We start from the raw sequence: 19,787 nt of genomic DNA, 5'->3' as shown, positions 1-19,787 counted from the left end.
TCTGGCTTTCATAGTTTCTGGTGAAAAGTCTGGTGTGATTCTGATAGGTCTGCCTTTAAATGTTACTTGACCTTTTTCCCTTACTGCTTTTAATATTCTTTCTTTATTTTGTGTGTTTGGTGTTTTGACTATTATGTGACGGGAGGTGTTTCTTTTCTGGTCCAATCTATTTGTAGTTCTGTAGGCTTCTTGTATGCCTATGAGTATCTCTTTTTTTAGGTTAGGGAAGTTTTCTTCTATGATTTTGTTGAAGATATTTACTGGTCCTTTGAGCTGGGAGTCTTCACTCTCTTCTATACCTATTATCCTTAGGTTTGATCTTCTCATTGAGTCCTGGATTTCCTGTATGTTTTGGACCGGTAGCTTTTTCTGCTTTACATTATCTTTGACAGTTGAGTCAATGATTTCTATGGAATCTTCTGCTCCTTCCATCTCTTGTATTCTGTTGGTGAAGCTCGTATCTACAGCTCCTTGTCTCTTCTTTTGGTTTTCTATATCCAGGGTTGTTTCCATGTGTTCTTTCTTGATTGCTTCTATTTCCATTTTTAATTCCTTCAACTGTTTGATTGTGTTTTCCTGGAATTCTTTCAGGGATTTTTGTGACTCCTCGCTATGGGCTTCTACTTGTTTATTTATGTTTTCCTGGAATTCTTTCAGGGATTTTTGTGATTCCTCTCTGTAGGCTTCTACTTGTTTATTAATGTTTTCCTGTGTTTCTCTAAGGGAGTTCTTCACGTCTTTCTTGAAGTCCTTCAGCATCATGATCAAATATGATTTTGAAACTAGATCTTGCTTTTCTGGTGTGTTTGGATATTCCGTGTTTGTTTTGGTGGGAGAATTGGACTCTGATGATGCCATGTAGTCCTGGTTTCTGTTGCTTGGGTTCCTGCGCTTGCCTCTCGCCATCAGATTATCTCTAGTGTTACTTTGTTCTGCTATTTCTGACAGTGGCTAGACTGTCCTATAAGCCTGTGTGTCAGGAGTGCTGTAGACCTGTTTTCCTGTTTTCTTTCAGCCAGTTATGGGGACAGAGTGTTCTGCTTTCGGGCGTGTAGTTTTTCCTCTCTACAGGTCTTCAGCTGTTCCTGTGGGCCTATGTCTGGAGTTCACCAGGCAGGTCACTTGCAGCAGAAAAGTTGGTCTTACCTGTGGTCCCGAGGCTCAAGTTTGCTCGTGGGGTGTTGCTCACGAGCTCTCTGCAGCGGCAGCAACCAGGAAGATCTGCCCTGCCCTTTCCGGGAGCTTCCGTGCACCAGGGTTCCAGATGGCGTTTGGTGTTTTCCTCTGGCGTCAGAGATGTGTGCAGAGTGCAGTCTCTTCTGGTTTCCCAGGCGTGTCTGCCTCTCTGAAGGTTTAGCTCTCCCTCCCACGGGATTTGGGTGCAGAGAACTGTTTATCCAGTAGATCCCTTCAGGTTCTGGCGGTGTCTCAGACGCAGTGGTCCTGCTGCTCTTGGGCCCTCCTCTACGGGAACCCAGAGGCCTTATACAGTTTCCTCTTGGGCCAGGGATGTGGGTAGGGGTGGGCAGTGTTGGTGGTCTCTTCCGCTCTGCAGCCTCAGGAATGCCCACCTGATCAGACGGTGAGGTCTCTCTCCCAAGGGGTCCGGGAGCAGAGAGCTGCTGCGGGCCGGGATCCGTGGGTCAGCATACATTTTTTGCAACCTACTTTTAATAGGGATTAAACATCTCCTCTAGTCTATCACCCAGCAGAGGTAGTGGACGAGAAAATTTCTTAGGATAATGGGGGAAGTGGACCTGGTCAGCAATAGTTCTTTGGGGCGAGCTTGATCTTTGGCAGCAGTTTAGTCCCAAAGCAAACACCAAATATGATTCAGCAGCTGCATACAGGTCCTCTAGGCAGGCAGACACCAGGCATGAGTGGGCAGCGGTAGTTCAATCCTTAAGGAACCACCAGGCTCGCTAACCAGCCTGAGGTGAGGCTGTAGTAGCTGCAAGCTGCTGTAGTAACCTCATGAGCAGTTCTTGGGCGAGCTTCTCTCTGGCATCACCACTGGTGGAGATCAACAACGTTATGTAAGGCAAACCAATATATGCCTGTCATTGGTGAAGGATAGCAAGGCAGAGCAAACCAAACCAATGCTCAGGGCTCATCTCCCTCTGTCTGTGGGGTCATAGTTATACTCCTTCCTCAAGTGTCCTTTCATGTGTTTGTTACATCAAAGCATCCTTTCGCCTGTGTCTGCTTCAGGAAAACATTTTTTTCCCCCATGCTTGCTACAGCAAGACATCCTTTCACCTGTGTGACTTTCCAAAGAAACCAGAAGTTTCTGCTTACTTTCTAGTTCCCTTCTTAGGGCTTTTGAAAGTGTTTGCACATTGTTCAGAATAATTCCTTTTTCCCATCTTGCCCAGGTAATATAGAGTCTGATGCTTTCAAGAAAAAAATCCAGAATCAGACAGGATGACGCTAAGGAGTGGAGGCAGGTGAAAGGCCTACCAGGAAATGCAAAGCTACTGCAACTCTCCGGGTTAGGGACGATGGAGGTGATGGTCAGGTGAGTGAGGTAGCTGTACCAGAATTTAGCTCTACAAAGGGAGACCCAAGGCTGTCTCCGTGACACCTCACCCAGGGTTCACTACAGTCCTCTTTTCTTTTTCAAGACAGAATCTTGCTGTAGAGGTGGCCAAACTTGCGGGCCTCCGTACCTCAGCCTTGTGCCTCAGCTCCTCCCCACGTGTTGACGACACGTATGTACCACTAAAACCAGCTTCTCATACTGATTTTGACAGAGCTCGTGAGGTGGAAAGTGCCAGAGATTGAATACCCATCTTGCTCATATTCTCAAAAGAATATTGGAATTTACTTTGTGTCTTCTCATTTCTTATGGATCTTACAAGTCTGTATTTCCAGTTTGGTCAAGTCAACAGAGATTGAGGAAATGTGTTTTTGCCTTCCCTTTGTCTCTTTGCTAAAGCCACCCCTTTCATCAATGGTGACAAAAATCTCTTTTCTTTTCCAAACCAGGGAGGGCATAATTAATATTTAAGGACAAAATAATTATACTGTATGAGTTCAGCTGTTCCCTTGGGTCATTGGGTACTCACATGGCACATGTCTGAAGTCTTAACCCGGTTTCCCTAAGAACCTCTGTTTGTGTATCCTCTCAAACAGAGCGGGGAAGATGTATTTCCACTGGTAAGAGTGCTAAGGGGAAAATAGGAGGTGGTTCGCTCCAGCTACCCCATAGGTCCTCTACGGGGAAGAAGAACAAGATCTGTGTGCCGAGGAGAATAGGCATATGTAACCCACTAGTGTGTCATTTGGGTTGACATATGATGTTAGTACTTTTGTAGGCCACATATAGACTAGTGTGGGTATCAATATAGGCATCAGCCCGGTGAATCTCCTATAGTTTCTGAGTTGTGAGGCATCCTGGACCCTGCCTGAGTGTACCATGACCAAAGAGAGGAACCAGCCCAGTGTTGAGAAATTCATACATATATATTATGTGCTTTGATAAAGCCCACCTCCATTCCTTCTCTTCCATGCCCCCAATACAGCCCCAACAATCTTGCTGCCCAATTATACTTCTTAATGCAGCTATTATACTCACAGATGTAGGATCATTGACTGCATGAGTATCCTCTCCAGGTTCGCACCCTAGATGGATGAACTCAGCTCAGGGCAGAGCCAGTCAAGTCCTGCCCTATGGCCATATATCTGGCAGCTAGTTCTCATATCTAGAAGGTTCTATGGTATTCCAATGTGCCACTAGCTGGGGATTTTAAACATCTGGGCGTGTTGTGTATATTTTTACATTCAACGCTAAGTATTCCGATCCTTGTCATTAAGAAGCATGACTATTTTATTTAGGAGACGATAAGAAATTATTTCTTGTCCCTAGTTATTCCATCATTTTTCTCCTGGTTCAAAGTGTAAGAGCTGCATTGCAGAAAGCCTCTTTCTGACCACGGCCCTGTCACCACCAAAACACACTGTGGTGGTTGGAATAGGTTTGGCTCCTGTAGACTCCTGTGTTTGAATGCTTGGCCCTCAGGAGTAACACTAATAGTGGCTGTGGCCTTGTTGGAGTGTCTGTGGTCTTGTAGGTGTGTCATTGTGGGGTAGGCTTTGAGGTCTCCTATGTCAGTTACACCCAGTGTGGCACAGTCTCCTTCTGCTGCCTGTGGATCAAACTGTAGAGCTCTCAGCTCCTCTGGCAGCTTGTCTGCTTGCAGACTGCCATGTTTCCCGCCATGATGATAATGGGCTAAATCTCGGAGACTGTAAGCCAGCCCTAGTGAAATGTTTTCCTTTATACAAGTTGCCATAGTCATGGTATCTCTTCCTGCAATAAAACCATAGACTAAGATACACACGGTTTCTATGGGGCCAGTGGCCAAGCAGTTTCTGGAGAACTAACGTTACATGTGGCATGGTTCTGAGAGTGGATGGACATGGCACCACAGAAGCCCCAACCTTTTTGAGAGCTCTTCCTCGGGGGGGAGGAGGGTGAGACAGAAACTTGGGTTCTGAGCCTGGAAAGTGGTGGTAAGAAGCCAACCCTGGGGGAAATCAAGATCAGGGAGCAGGAAATGAGATGTCCCACGCGTACCTGGCTTGGAGTGTGCTCTTGGTGTCCTGGTCTTCTTTTCTGTCTGTGAAGGTTCGTAGCACAGTACGGTCTGCTGCCTGTGCATTGTAAATATTTACCAGTTTTCATCTGGGGAGTTGGGAATCTTGGCTGTAAGGGTTATCTTGCTATTTATTGCCGTTTGCTCAATTCCTGTGAAATGTGTATACTTTCCAAGTCTTTTAGTCTGAGGGTTGCTTTTAATTCTTGGGGATGTCTCAGATTCATAGGTGTTTAAGTATGGGATTAAAGCCAGCTGAACCCACATTTGCTGGTAGAGCACACACAGAGAGGGGCTGAAAGGTGAAAGGTCAGACCTGACCACCCGTTTACCTGATTTCACACGTCCAGCCCATTCGCCCAAAGAAGATTTAGGTTCTCAGTTAGAATTGGATGCTGTTCGGCACACCGGTGACCAATCTTCAGCCTACACTCGCATCTTCTCTCCACAGTTGCCTGAACAGCCGGTGTTGAAATCACTAAAGCAAGTGTGTGGGAGGCAACACTGTGTGTGAGCCAGTAGGAAGGTACGACCATGTTTTCTGCCCACAATGCTGAATAGAAGCCTAAGTCCCCCCAGAGAAGTGTTGTTTTGTAGTATGCCTCAGCCATGACTACTCTAAACGAGAATGCTTAGCTTCCTTCTTTATAGCATTGCATTTTTATCTATGCAGGGTCTGTGTCTTAGTCAGGCTTTTACTGCTGTGAACAGACACCATGACCAAAGCAAGTCTTATAAAGGACAACGTTTAATTGGGGCTGGCTTACAGGTTCAGAGGTTCAGTTCATTATCATCAAGGCAGGAGCATGGCAGCATCCAGGCAGGCATGGTGCAGCAGGAGCTGAGAGTTCTATGTCTTCATCTCAAGGCTGCTAGCAGAATACTCCCTTCCAGGCAGCTAGTTCTAAGGTATTAAAGCCCACACCCACAGTGACACACCTACTCCAACAAGGTCACACCTCTAGTAGCCCTCTCTGGGTCAAGCATATACAAATCATCACAGTATATTTAAAACATATTGGGAAGTTTCGATAAACGCAGGTGACTGCTCTAACTGTGTTTGCTGGTGATGTTTCCCAAGGAGATGATTTCCTTCAGATTGCAGTTAAGGGAGAGAGACCAGAATGTTTCCTCTACTGTCGGTTGAAGGCTGAAAGTAGGAGAGTGCAAACTTTCAGCTCAGTAGGAATAGGTTCAGGAGGTCAGTGTGTGGGATGACAGCTCCAGTTCCCAACTGGGCAGTGTGTTCTGCCGACGTGCTGTACATTTGAAGGGTTGCCAGCATGGAAAAACAGGTGTGTGAGATAATGGACCTGTTAGTTAGCTCAATTCTGCCTTCCCTCCAGTGTGTACACATCTCAAGCCATGTTATACAGTATAACTATATACAGTTAAAATACTTTTATTCATTCTTCGAGGGTTCGATTCCATGTATTTAGGCCATATTCACTACCACTCCTCCCAATAACTCCTGAGTCACCCACCACCTTTCCACCCTCCGCCATCTTCCCGTCCCCAGTTTTGCTGCACATATGCTCCTAGTCTAGAACCATCCACTGGAGTGTGGTTGACTCTCAGTCTACGAGAAGCCATCCACAGCTTCCTCACACACACAAATGTCCACAGTTCCTCAGTTAGGAATGGAGGTTTGTGAGTCCTTTCCGTGCCATGGTAAAATGTTGATGGCTTAATCTTGTGCTGATACTAGAGGTGCAGTGAGGTCAGTGGTCCTTCTATGTCCATACGACACCGTTTCCATCCCGTCACCTCTGACCTCCGGCTCTTATAATCCTCCTCAGCCCTCTCATGAAGTGCTCCCTGAGCTTCGGCATGAGCTGTGATGTAGATGTTCGATTTATTGTTGAACACCACAGGCCCATCATCTACATTTTGTGAGTTTCTGTATTAGCCATCATCCACTACACCAAGAAACTTTAGTAAGGAAGCCTGAGAGTTAAACTAATCTTTAAGTATAGGATGTAAATTTAGAGGGCAGTTTGATACTTTTTCTACGTATCAGTATATTAGTAGGTTCACCCTTGGGGTCTGTGAGGTCCCCAACTATATTTTTAGCCAGATTTACAGTACCACGTGTTTCTCCTATGAAGTGGACCTAAACCCAAGCGGTAAGCGGTTGGTAACCCCCATAATGTCTGTGCCACTGTTACACCCATAGACATGTCGTGCCAGGATGGTCGTTCTTGTGGTTCACAACACTCAGACCTGGGTGAGACTGTGGCTGGCCTTCCCCTCCCAGCAGTCTGCATAGCACTTTCTGGTACTGTGAATGGAGACCAGCAGGGAGGACACTTTCTAGCCATGTGAAGATAGGAGTGAGCCGTCATGTAGACTGTAGGTAGCAGCTTGGGTTGTGTGTTGGAAACTGCTGATGTCAGGTGAAAGAACAGGCTTTATTAGTTAGCAGACGTGTTCTGAGGTCTGTATTTCCACACTGGACATAAGCTGTCTCTTCTAACTAGTCTCTTTTGCATGGTTGATGAAGATTTCTGCATGTGAGATATGAATTCATAGCCATCTTGTCTTTGGGGACATTTTAGGGTGCCATCAGGCAGGTATTATCTATACGGCATGGATGGGGAGAAGCGGGAAGGAATGACGTAGATGTGTCCCATTCATTGTTAACAAAGGTGAGGTTTAATGGTTAAAGGATCATGAATTAAGATTTGAGAATCTGTCCATTTGTTGTCCCCATGAGAGAGCATTTCCTATCTCACTCTCCTACGCGCTAAGAAGGTGGAAGGCAGCCATCATAACACACCAGCAAACTCCCCCACCATCAGTCTTTACCTTAGAATTTGAAACGTTTGGGAAGAGTCTTCATGAAACAGAGAGGAGGCATTCAAAGTACATTTGAGTTGTTGGTAGACAAAAATTGCACATTCTTTCTCCTTCCTGTGTCATAGAAAGAATTTGCAAAGGAAGGAGCATTGGATGTAAGAAGAAAACCATCAGAAGCAGGCCACGGCTGGTTCTAGGTACAGAGTACGTAGGGGCGTCCACAGCTCTGCCTATGACAGGAGATCCCGAGAGGTCCTATGACTCTAAACCAGTCAGAACACAAAGCCCTCGGTTCCAGACTCAGTTTTTGCTGTACGGTTACCACTGTCTGTGAGGCGATTGGTTATGGTTATTGGTTATTGGTTTGGGTTGAGGATACCCAAGTCCATGGATGCTTAAGCTTCTGTATGAAATAGTGTCTTTTCACCTCACCCCCGTTCATCTTCTTTATAATTGTGAGGGGCCCTTAGGGCTTCTCATGATGTCACAAAGGACTCAGGTGTATAGACCATGTGACAGATCTCATGCAAAAGATTGACGGAGAAGACTAATATGGTCTTGGCTTCATCTTTCTTTAGTCAGACGAGTTAGGAGCAGTGGCTATCATTAGAGAGCGTGAAGTTCTCTCTGAGCTTCGTTGTTTCTCAAATGCAGAGTGCATGTAAAAATGCTGTGTTTAAGAGGTCCTCTAAACCCAAGAGAGTATGTGTAAATACTCTGTAAACTGACTGGAGGAAGCTTTATTGTTTCATGAGAACTTTGTTTAATCATTTTCTGTGGGGGAGGGTTTGGGCAGGTGATGTGACTTTTCTCAGACCTGCCAGCAGCGTAAAGAATGACACAGAGGCTGATAATGAAGTTTACAGCTTAGGCTTGGGCTGTCTCTCATCCAACCTATGTACCTTAATCCCACTATCTAGCCTACGACCCACCACGTGGCTAGCTCTGTACCTCACTACTCTTCTGTGGTCTGTGTCTGTTCCTTCTGTGTACGCTCTTGATTCTTCCCCTTCTGCTTTTTCTCTCCCTGTGTCACTCCTCTGCTTGGAAGTTCTGCCCACCATTTCCTGCCCATGCTATTGGCCACCAGCCATTATTATAACCAATCAGCACTAAGTCAAAACCAGATCATCTCTTCGGTTACCTTTTGGCATGTGCGGAAGGACCAATATTTACAAAATAGAAAACCCAGTGATGGGCCACTTCATCCTCACACAGTGTGGGAAAAAATGCTACCCCAACAGTATACCAATCACGTGTGATGGTTTGTATATGCTTGGCCCAGGGAGTGGCACTATGTGGAGGTGTGGCCTTGTTGGAGGAGGTGTGGCCTTGTTGGAGTAGGTGTGTCACTGTGATCATGGATTTAAGACCCTCACTCTAGCAACCTAGAAGTCAGTCTTCCACTAGCAGCCTTCAGATGAAGATGTAGAACTCTCAGCTCCTCCTGCACCATGCCTGGCTGGATGCTGCCATGCTCCCACCTTGATGATCCTGGACTGAATCTCTGAACCTGTAAGCCAGCCCCAATTAAATGTTGTTCTTATAAGAGTTGCCTTGGTCATGGTGTCTGTTCATAGCAGTAAAATCCTAACTAAGACATCATGTCTTCTTATTTTCTATGTCTTGGTTTTCTTACGTTTTTGTTACTTCCTTGGAGGGCCTGTCCCTTCCAGGGCTACCGGGTTCCCAGAGATGGCAATAGATGGCCTGTGAGTATGTTGTTCAGATGCATCCAAGCCAGGCCTGATCCGATTTCCTCATCTATTCTCTTTATCAGGATCTCACATTTTGCACCACTGTCTACCTGCCCTAGTGACCCCAGGCCCAGATACCAGAAAATGAAGACAGCCTCCAGGCTCTGGAACCTAAAAACTAACTTTCTAAATCATTTACCCTCCTGTGAAAACCACAGTGAAGGTTCTCCTGCTTCTGGAGAACTGCTGAATTAAGTCTCCTAATGACATTCACTTCTGTGTGTCACACTGATTACAGCAAACCATGAGTACCGTCAAAATGTGGCCCATACAGGGGGACTGCCCTTGCTAGTTTGTCAGTTTTCAGGAGGGACCCCTGAAAGCACCATCCATGTCATGGAAGCCTCAAGGCTGGCATGAGGGTGAACATATGTTCCTTCTGTGGTGAGTCAGGTACAGACCTAGGGAAGTTGAGAATCGATCCTAAGTTCAGTTTGGGATCATGGTGATAGGACAGTGAATATCACAGTGTTGCAAACAAAAGAGAGCAATTCCATGTTGCCGACAAGACAGGCATGGCGATGTTGATGAAACCTAGAGTCAACAGACTTGGGCCAAAGGGATCTAACACTAACCATGACTGAGGTGGCCTGACTGCTCATTTGAACAAAAGGGGAATGTTGGACTTCTGTTGGGTTTTGAAAGACGCAGAGCCAAACAGAGTTTAGTGATTGTTCTGGTCAGGGGCATGTTTTTCAAGTTGTTTACCTTCTTATATACAAAATGTGGATGCACAGTGACTTTACTTTGGAGTGGCCGATCCCTCATGTTATTGGTATCTTTATCTCTCATAAATATCCTCTCTGATGATTGTGGGCCTTGCAGTAAGTCTGAGGGACTGGAAGTTATTGAACTGATGAGAAGGCATGAGGGCAGGTAGCAGAAACGTGTCTGCCCCAGTGAGAGGAGGCGGAGTTATCTCAGAGTTATCTCATTCTTGCACAGGGTGGCTTTCCAGCATGTCTGCATGCATAACCAAGTGGAGCCTGAATGAAAGGCCTTGAGAGGACAGACGTGATATGGAGAAAGATGTTGAGTCTCCTCTCAAGGTTCAGCACCATTGCTTATGAACTTCAGCGAGGAAATGGTGTGCTTGGCCAAAGTGGCCTTCAGGTTTCTGCAAAGAAACTTAGACAATTGTTGTAATCTACGCCAGAGGGGTTGCCTCATGGAAAAGCCAGGGGGAAGCTGACAGTGTATTGTTCAGCTGTGTGACCTCCACCATTAGTGATTTTAAGTGAAGGAGAGGTAAAGCTAGTGGGCTTATTTGAGTCTTTCCTTGGTACTGGTCCTCCTTGGTTTTGTTTATGATTTGTGTAACATTTCAAACCTCACTAATATTATACAGATTGCATTATGATTCACAACTGTAGCAAAATTACAATCCAAAAATAATTTTGTGGCTGGGGATCACCACAACATGAGGAAGTGTATTAAAGGGTTGCAGCATTAGGAAGGTGGAGAACCACTGTTCTGAAACTTTCCCACAGAGTCCTGGGTAAAGGTTGGATTTTATGAGGGTGTTGCTGGGCAGAGTGTGTTAGGGAGTGTGGAAATGGGAGATGAATGAGTGGGGTGGAGCAGACATCAAGGTTTGGTGGTGGTGGTGGTGGTGGTGGTGGTGGTGGTGGTGGTGGGGTGTGTGTGTGTGTGTGTGTGTGTGTGTGTGTGTGTGTGTTTAGCAAAGAGAACACACACCACTCTAATGGAGACCCAGGATCCAGAATTCACAGGGAAACCCCTTTGGAAAGAATTCCATCCTCTTCCTCCGTGACTGGTAATGCCATAGTTGAGGCAGGGAAAGCAGAGTAGAGATAGGCCTTTTAAGGAACATCAAGGGCTATCACACTACTCATAGCTCCCCAGAGTGGAAGGAACCTCATCAGTGATTGCTTTGAGGAATAAAGAGTTAATATTCTTAGAGGATATCATGCCTGACACAGAAGAAGGATGCAGAAACATAGTTTCTAAAAGTCAGTATTGATTCAAATGTGCCTCTGGCCTTGGCTTGAGGTCTGACTTTTGTTGTTTATAACTTGTTTTGTATTAATATATTTCCAGTTTAAAGCAGCTGATCCAGAAGAGACGTTATAGGGTATAACTTGGTGTGTTGGTAGTGATTATAGAATTTCCCCTTCAATTTGGAACTGATTAAAAAAATATCATTGATAACCTTGTTTTCATTTGAATCTGATGGGTGGGATTGCCTTGTACTCTGTCTCTCATCCTCGTGAATGTGGAGGATCCTGGGTCTTAGTGTGATAGGGAGACAGCCGTGCTTGTACACAAATGCACACCCTTGCCAGACTTTCTCAGTTCAGTGTGTGTGTGCGTTAGTAAGACAGTAGTGTGCACACACAAATGCACACTGGGTCACATCTTCACAGATGTCTATGCGGACTTCTGCCCCTGGCAGCTCTGGTGGGGCCAGCGTGTTCGCAGCAAGGAGAGTGTGAAACAGGCTTTTGTATTCCCAGCCAGGTGACCCTGGAGAAGACACAGACTGGCCTGTTTTGTGTTATATTGTTTTATTCCAGGACCAGCCACAGTGGCTAGTGGGTTTTTAAAAAAAAACACGTAAATCCCTAAGGAGAATCACATGAAGTGGAGGAGAATTTATAAGAATGGAGTTTTCGGCAGATAAATTGACATGTAATCTGATTCATGTGGTGTTACCCAGTTATTTTTAACGGCTGCATATTATTCTGTTTTATGAGCAATCTTTGTAGTCATTCTTCTACCTAAGGGGCTTAGCTAGTTTCTCCTTTTGGCGTCTGGGATATAAAAATGTGCAGAGATCTATAAGGCACTGTACTACAAGGGGTTTTTAGCATATAGTATGCCATCATGGCCTACAACTTCTTCCTGTCCAGAGTTGCCGTCCTGAGGCCCCGATTCTCCCTCATAAAGCTTTCCTGAGGAAGTATTGTTTGGCTCAGTTGATGGTCTCTGTTTTGGCATCTTTATTTTGGGTTCCTTTCCCATTTCAAACTGGCTCGTTATCTCTCGTGGGCCTGAGGCCATCATACCAGATGGTCTTGACTACAGCATGCCAAGTGACTCTCACTTGGGTGTCAGATGCTGGCTTTCTACGGGGAGTTGTTGGCCAGGAGGGTGGGCATCACCTCATTACTTCACAAGGACACATGGTGGCTCCTGCAAATTCATCATTTCAGTTCATTTTATTCAGTGATCTGCCCCTACCATGGAGACGGTTGCTTGTTAATAGGAAGTGTTAGAGGTCTTACAGACCTTGCTGGGAGGTTTTTGGAGTCAGATGCTGTAATGGAGGGCACCTTTCTGGACATCCCTGCCTTCTGCTACTGTCCTTAATTCACAGCCTTTCATTAGGAGCTCTTTTCTGAGACTGGGGAATCACAGGATCTGCAGTCTTCACTAGAGCTCCCCTCCTCCACTCTCTAGGCATTTGCTGAATGAATTACCCGAAAGCCCAGCCTTGGCAGAACTGATGGGTTCCAAGCCTTTGGTCAACAGGACCAGTTGGTCAGGGTCTCGCTAGCAGACCTGAGAAGTTGGAAAGAATGGATGCCTGTGTGAGTCAAAGGGACCTTAGCAGAGACCACTGGGCAGGGTGCCCATGTTGGGTCTCTGGAGACTGAACCAGCTTCCTGGGGAAGATTGTCGCAAGTAGGCACAGAGCCTTGTGTGTTGGGTCTAGATCAGTTTTTAGAGAGAGGAGAGTCCAACTCGGGCTCGTCTTAAAGCTGGAGTATGTTAGGGAACTTAAGGGGAGGAGGGAATAGTTTGCAGAGACCATCGTGCCGGAAGAGAACCATCTCGAAGCCTGGGGGAGGGTTTGTTCTTGAGCAAGGGACACTTTCCCTGCAACAGGCTCTCATTCTCTTGTACCAGGTGACTGAAATGTTCACAGTTGCCCTTGCACTCCGCAGAAACGTTTCCCTTCAAGTGTGGCATTATATCATGCACATGGAATTTTAATTTTCCCTTTTCTTGCATCCAAGCTTAAACAATTAATTCTTGTGCTTCAGTATATAGAACACACCTTCCCCCTCGCCACAGCGTATTAAATCTACCCATTTGGAAACATTTGGATTTAATGAATGCAGAATCGATTAGCTCATTGTTGAAGTAAATCGGTGAAACTTGCTCATACCGAGGTGCAGAAGTTTCTTTCATAATTATTGAGGAATGTGCATGTGAGGGAAGGGAGGTCCCATTCTTCTGTTTTCTTTCCGGGGATAGAGTACTGATTTTGTTTTTCAGTGAATACTCCTGTGACTTTTAACACATGAAAAGGTTCCTGTAAACACCACCAAAGTCAGGATGGAGACCATTAACTCTAAAGCTGCCCGGTGTCCCATCGGCCTGTTCTCTGCACTGTACTTTTGCTTTGGAAACTTTCATGCCAATGGAGCCGTCTCTACAGCAAGACTGACTGATGGACTCTTTATAGGCGCGATTCTGATTCGCCGGACCCAGGGAAAGGTGTTTTGAAGTCATCTTTTGTGGTTGACTTCTTATCCTTGGCAAAAATATTTACAAAGTTAACTCAAGCTGAAGCATCTAATGGGATTTTATTTCATACTGTGGCCGAGTTGGTCCATAGTGATACACTGTGTCTGTTCATGGTTTTACCTCTCTGGCTATTGTAGCCAAAGCCAATGCTAACCTTTCTGTGTGGCTCTCTGAGGGAGAAGATGCTCTCAGGCCTTAGGAATGAAGCTGGAAGTTGAATTGATGGGTCATCCTTACCTTGACATTGAATATCCCAGGTCCGTCAAATCACTTCCCAAAGTGGTCTCACCGTTGCACATCCCACTAGCCACAAGGGAAGCTTCTTCCTTTGTCGACGCTTGCTTTTCATTTTTCTCTTTTCGTGATGAGTATTGAGCCTTATGGTCTCACCAATAGTAGGCAAGCACTGTACTGTTCAGCTGTATCCCAGAGTGCTCTCTCCCTCCCTCTCCCTCTCCACCCTCTTCTCCTCCCCCTCTCCCTCTCCACCCTCTTCTCTCTTCCTCCCCCCTCTCTGTCTCCCTTCCTTCCCTCCCCTTCCCCTCCCCTCTCTCTCTTGCTTAGTACAGAGTCTTGCTAAATTGCATAGGCTAACCCTTAAGGCACTGTGATTCAGGAGGGCCTTGAACTTGTGATCCTCCTGACCCAGCTTCACTAGGAGCTGGGATTACAGGCTTGCGCCACACTCTGCTTCTGATTTGCTTTTCCCTCGTGAATTAAGACGCCAAGCTTGTTGTCCTTTGAGTATCATGTTTGGGGTCGTGCTTACTCAAGTCCTTTGCTTGGTTTGCTCTAGTGTTGTTTGGTCATAACTGGTCTGTAAAAGGTCTTTATATGTTTTGAGTGGTGGATGGATCCATATCAAGCATGATTTAAAATATGTTCTCCTGTTCTGTGGATTGACTTCTCATTTTCCCAGTGGTGTCCCACCAAGGGGACAGTGTCTAATTTTTATACATCTAGCTTCCCTATGGTGGTGTTGTTGCTGTTGTTGTTCCACTGTTTTTCATGTGTCACAGCCAGGAAACCCTCAGTGCTTCACCCAAAAATAGGAGATTGCATTCACTGGTTCTTTGTCTTTGTTTTTTCCTAAGAGTCTCACAGTTTTAGCTTTTATATGTGAAGCCATTCACGGTGGCTTACATTATGTGTGATGGGAGACAGGAGCTGAGTTTCTTTTTTTTAAATTATTTTTCATTTAGCCTTCCAGTTGTCTTATATGACTCCTTGAATGGTCTGTTCCTTCTGTATCGTGGTACCCTACTGTTCCTCGAAAACCAGCTGACCGAAGTGTGGGCTTAGTCCTGCATTTCTGTGCTGAGTTTTGGAACCAAAAGGTTGGAGTGGTCCAGCTCTGTTCTACTCTCTCTGTCCTCTGGATCAGCATTTCCGTATGAACTGCAGAACGGTCTATTTTATTATGGATCTGGCGAGGTTTCTACAGGAATTCCATTTGGGAGATTACTCTGAAGATGTTGGCATCTAACAATGTTAAGTTTTCCGGTCCAGAAATGTGATCTCTTATCCTTCACCCAGGTCTCCCTTGCTTTGCTTGAGTGATCTCTTTCAGTGTTCAGTACGCAAGGCTTGTGAATTTTTCTCGACAGATTTTTCCCGAGTGTTTCTATGATGTTGTCAGTGGAATTATTCTTATTTTTGATTGTTCCTTGCATATGCACAGAAAGACGAGTGGTTTTGTGGATGGCTGTTGTATTGGAAACAGAGCTGGATTCACGCTGGTCCTTCTGTAGATTGCTTAGGATTTCCTATGGAGGCAACTGAGTCATCTACGGATAGAATTTTACTCCTCAGCCAGGGACTGGGAACTCCGCCATGGCCTCTGTTTGCTGTTAGGATAGAGCCTTCACCTCAGTCAGAGGAGGGAGTCCAGGGCTTCCTCAGGCCCTTCCTGGGCTTGGGACACAATCGTTGTCAGGGACACAACCCTGAGTGTATGGCCTGTTCATGACTATATTGAACTTCCCCAAGGACCTGTACAGGAGGTATGGTTATCACGCGTCCTGTACATTTTTTTTTGTTGCCCTGCCCCTTTAAAGCCTTGGTGACCAACAGGCACCTTCAGTTGTTTTGGGGACTCCCTCCCCCCCCACCTCCGCAGGAAGAGCCTTGTCACATGGAGTGGAGTGCATCGTGCTTTTCTAGTGTTTCTACGAGATGACCAGCAGACAGGTGGAGTCAGGATAGTTCTCTGGGATTGGGCCGTTGAAGGAGCCCCTGCTGTGTCCGTCCAGGCACTGGCTTGCTTTGTGTGCTGGTTTTCAGGGTGATGCAGAGATTTCGAGGTGAGATGCACACAGGCCAAAGCTGTGCCTTGGGCTCCAGTGTTCCTCTCTCCACTCTAAGAACCATGCACAGGTCGCTGCCAGTTGCTGTAAAATATATCTTGAGTTTGAAAAAACGTTGAGTTGACAACCTTCTGCCAATTTTCTCATCATGCCTACGGAACACAGAGTTTTTCTTTTTGCTTACATTGTTCTTTTGATTTACTCGAAAGCGTCTTTTTAAATTTGGCTACCAATTCTGTATTAGTTTTGTACTTTGCAAATATTTCCTCCTGGGAAGTGGCTTGTCCTTTCTTTCTTACAACAGTGTGTTTTCAAGACAGGACATTTTATATTTTTATAGACTGAAACTTTTCCTTAAGGCAGAGCTGTATCTTTGTAAATCAGCTCTTTTCTATTTTTTATTTCTAATCATGTGTCTGTGTGGGGGTGTGTGCTTTGTGTCTGCCGTCAGGAAACCCTAGTGTGGAGTTGCTTTCCTTTTAATTCAGTACAGAATCTCAGTCCGTGGAATGGCGCCTGCCATGATTTCTTCCCATCTTAATTAATCTAATTAAGGTAAACCCTCATAGGTATGCCAAGAGGTTAACTTAATTTAGATAATCCTTCCTAGGTAATTGTAGATCCTGGCAAGGTGATAATGTTAACCATCTCATGAGAGGCAGTGAGGGGAGGGGAGACAAGGTGAATGGAAGAGAGAAACCCTGGTGAAACCTATCTCTCTAGCCATGTCCAGTCCCCTTACACAGCAACGGCTTTAGGGGGACAGCATCTAACCCTTGCTAAGGCTCTCTTTCTGTCTTCCATGGTGTTCAGATTACACTTTATGCTTTCAGTGACGCCTCCTTAGACAGCCGTGAGATTCACAGAGCACGGTCCCTCACTCCTCTGGGACTTCTGTGTCAAGTCTTGGAGTGCTTTGAACAGCCCCCCAAAGGCTGAGTTAGCGCTAGTGGTTTTGAGTTTGGTCTTCTATGTCCTTTGACTCTGCATGTGAATCTTAGCATTAGTTGGCGGTTCTCTCCCCACCTCTGGCCCCCAATGGAGACCGCTGTGATTTGATTGAAACTGCATTGGCTCTATAGATGTGGAGATTTCCACAGGGCTATGGTTGATGAGCGGGCTGGACTATCTCTGTCGAGGCTGTCCTCTGAATGAAGGGTATTTTGTGACATTCTTGGCCTCAACCCACAGATCAAAGTAGTGCCCTGTCCCACCCCCTGGGATTGATAAGCAGAGATGTTTCCAGACATGACAGACACTGCCTGGGGTGGGGAGAATCACCCGTGGTTGAAAGTCATTTCTGTTGATCAATTCGGGGACAATTGATGACATGAAAAATCCCAAGTCTAAAGCTCTAAAGACATTATATGTCCTCTATTTCAGCCTTTGCACCACCATGTTTAAGGGCTTTCAGCCAAATTTCATTTGTTGTTAGTTCTTGGGATTTAGAAACGGAATTGACTCTTTGTATTGACCCTTTATTTGCAACATGGCTACACCCAGCCATTGTTCCAAAATTTCACAACTGCCTTAAGTTTTTTTTTTTTTTTTTAACAGAATTCTGCTTTAGGTTCAGATTGTCTATAGATTTCTCTTCCAATTCTCTAATTGTTTCATTGGTCATTGAGGAGTATGGTTTTTGTATGTATATTTGTGTGTGTGTGTGTGTGTGTGTGTGTGCATGTGTGTGTGCATGTGTGTGTGCTTGTGAGTGCACTCATAAATGCACATAGGAGGCTGTAGGGCCATCCTGGTTCTTCTTCAGGTATCATCCACCTTGCTTTTGGGCCTCGAGATCACCAGGTAGAGTGAGCTGATTGGTAAGTAAGCTCTAGGGATGCTCAGGCTCCCACGGCTGGGGCTAGAAGTGTGAACCAGCCCTTTTTTTAATGTGGCTTCTGGAGTTTGAATTTAGGTCCTCATATGTCTCTGTTCCATTTCTGTTGCTGCGATAAAATACCCTGATTTAGAAAAAGTAACTTTAAGGGAAGGAATTAACTTGGTTGCAATTCCAGTCACAGTGTATCATTGCCGTGAAGGGCAGAACTCGAACTCTCTATTCACAACCAGAGTCAAGAGCAGAGAGAGACCAAGTGCACAGAGACTCTCCCTTGCTCTATTCTCTGCCATCCAGAACCAAAAGCAGGGAACAGTGCTGCCTCCTGTCAGGCTTTACTGTCTAATGTTACAACATCTATTAAGACACGCACACACACACACATGCATGCACTCACACACGCACGCATACATGCACAGGCTGCTGTAATCTGGACAGTTTCTCACTGAGAATTTTCCTGTGTGACTTCAGGCTGTGCTAAGTTGAAAAGCTAACAACCAAAGGATGTTTGGGAGACAAGGGCCTTCCAGACAACAGTCTTCCCAGCCCTGATGAATGCCGTTTTATACAGGGCTACCTTTTGGGCTTGAAATGCCCTTGCCTTTGATGACAGTTGTTATATAAATAATTCTGGAAGAATCCAGGTGGACGGTGGACTCATAGCTCATGCATCACAGACTGACTGGATCTTTGATGCCTAATTTGCTGTGTAATTGCCCCCAGCGAATGTCAGCCGAAACTTCTTAAAGTCTACGTGCTTCTGCTGCTTTTTGTGTTCGTTGGGAGTGATTTTCATTCTTAATGTCACAGATAAAGCCAGAGTTGTTATTGTGGATAGATTATGGGTTAGACATCTAAAAAGCTACTCATTTTAAGGTTGGGCTTGAGTTCTCCTGAGTTGGCTTGAAGGGGGTGAGGGGTTCCTGGCTACTGTGAGTGTGGAGGGTCTGAGAGAGATTGGGGAGATTGGGGTCGTATGCCTTGTTTGAGAATATCAAGAGGGGGGTGGAGCCTTTGAATATGTGGGCGTGTTCCATGATTGTTGACGTGACTTGGTCCTGTTACAGCACAGAGCATGTTTTGGCTGTCCAGTGGAAAACGGGCTCCTCTTGTCTTGAAGTAGTGTGCATGTGGGTTTGCAAAGCCCAGCTTAGCCTTAAGTTTCTCTCATCCACGCAATGTCCCCCACCTTCCCCGTGTACCTGCTGATCTTGCCGTCCTATGTACACACTGTTCCTGTGGTCCCTGCTGCCCCACCATCCCATCTGGCCTCCATGTGTACCTGCAGTCCCTGCCGTCCCCTCTGTCCCCACCACCACAGCCCCCCGCCCTCCCCCTGTGTACTTGTGGTCACTGCAGTCCCCTCTGTCCCATCCCTCCTTTCCCTGTGTGTGCAGTCCCTTTCTTCCCGGTGTACCCACTCTTCCTCGTTGTCCCTGCATGAGATTCTCTGGGCACCTTCTCTTCTCATCAGTCCGTTCTGTGAAGATTCCAGAAGCTTTCCTCTGTATCACGAGTTTGCACTTCCTTCTGTGTGGATTTTTCCTCTGTGACGGTGGTATTTTTAGTCTCCGTGGCACGCCTCCTTATCTTGCCTAGCTCTGTGCTTGAGGCCCCCATTCTGTACCTTCTGAGCATAAGCTTCTGTGTGTTCAGGCGCTTGATTCCGGGCATCTGTGCCTGCCTACAGCCCACCGGGATGGCAGTCCAGAAAGATCTTCAGATTAGTTTAGGAGGCCTGTCCACATGGCTTACTTACCTTTCATGACTGCGGGTATCACGATTTAGTACCCAGAAACCATGCTTCAGTAATACCGCTTATCCCCTGCCCTGGTCTTTCCACAGATCCTTTCTGAGAACTCAGCCATGTTCTCAAATGGGAAATTCTAGAAATAACTATTTCTTCAGCTTAAACTTGCTTTTAAGGACTGTGTTGTTATAATGGTTAGTTTTATCATCACTGCCGATTCTCTCTTTTTGTAACTGGTCTATC

At 45.8% G+C, this 19,787-nt stretch overlaps 1 protein-coding gene across 4 annotated transcripts in view; it reads left to right on the top strand.

Annotated features, from left to right (window-relative positions):
• Nucleotides 1–19,787, top strand: part of Entrep2 (endosomal transmembrane epsin interactor 2) — a 412,215-nt gene that overhangs the window by 42,336 nt on the left and 350,092 nt on the right. The window lies entirely within an intron of this gene.

The sequence above is a fragment of the Rattus norvegicus genome, chromosome 1 (genome assembly GCF_036323735.1).
Source record: "Rattus norvegicus strain BN/NHsdMcwi chromosome 1, GRCr8, whole genome shotgun sequence".
Lineage (NCBI taxonomy): Eukaryota > Metazoa > Chordata > Mammalia > Rodentia > Muridae > Rattus > Rattus norvegicus.
This window is presented reverse-complemented; position numbering and strand designations above follow the sequence as displayed.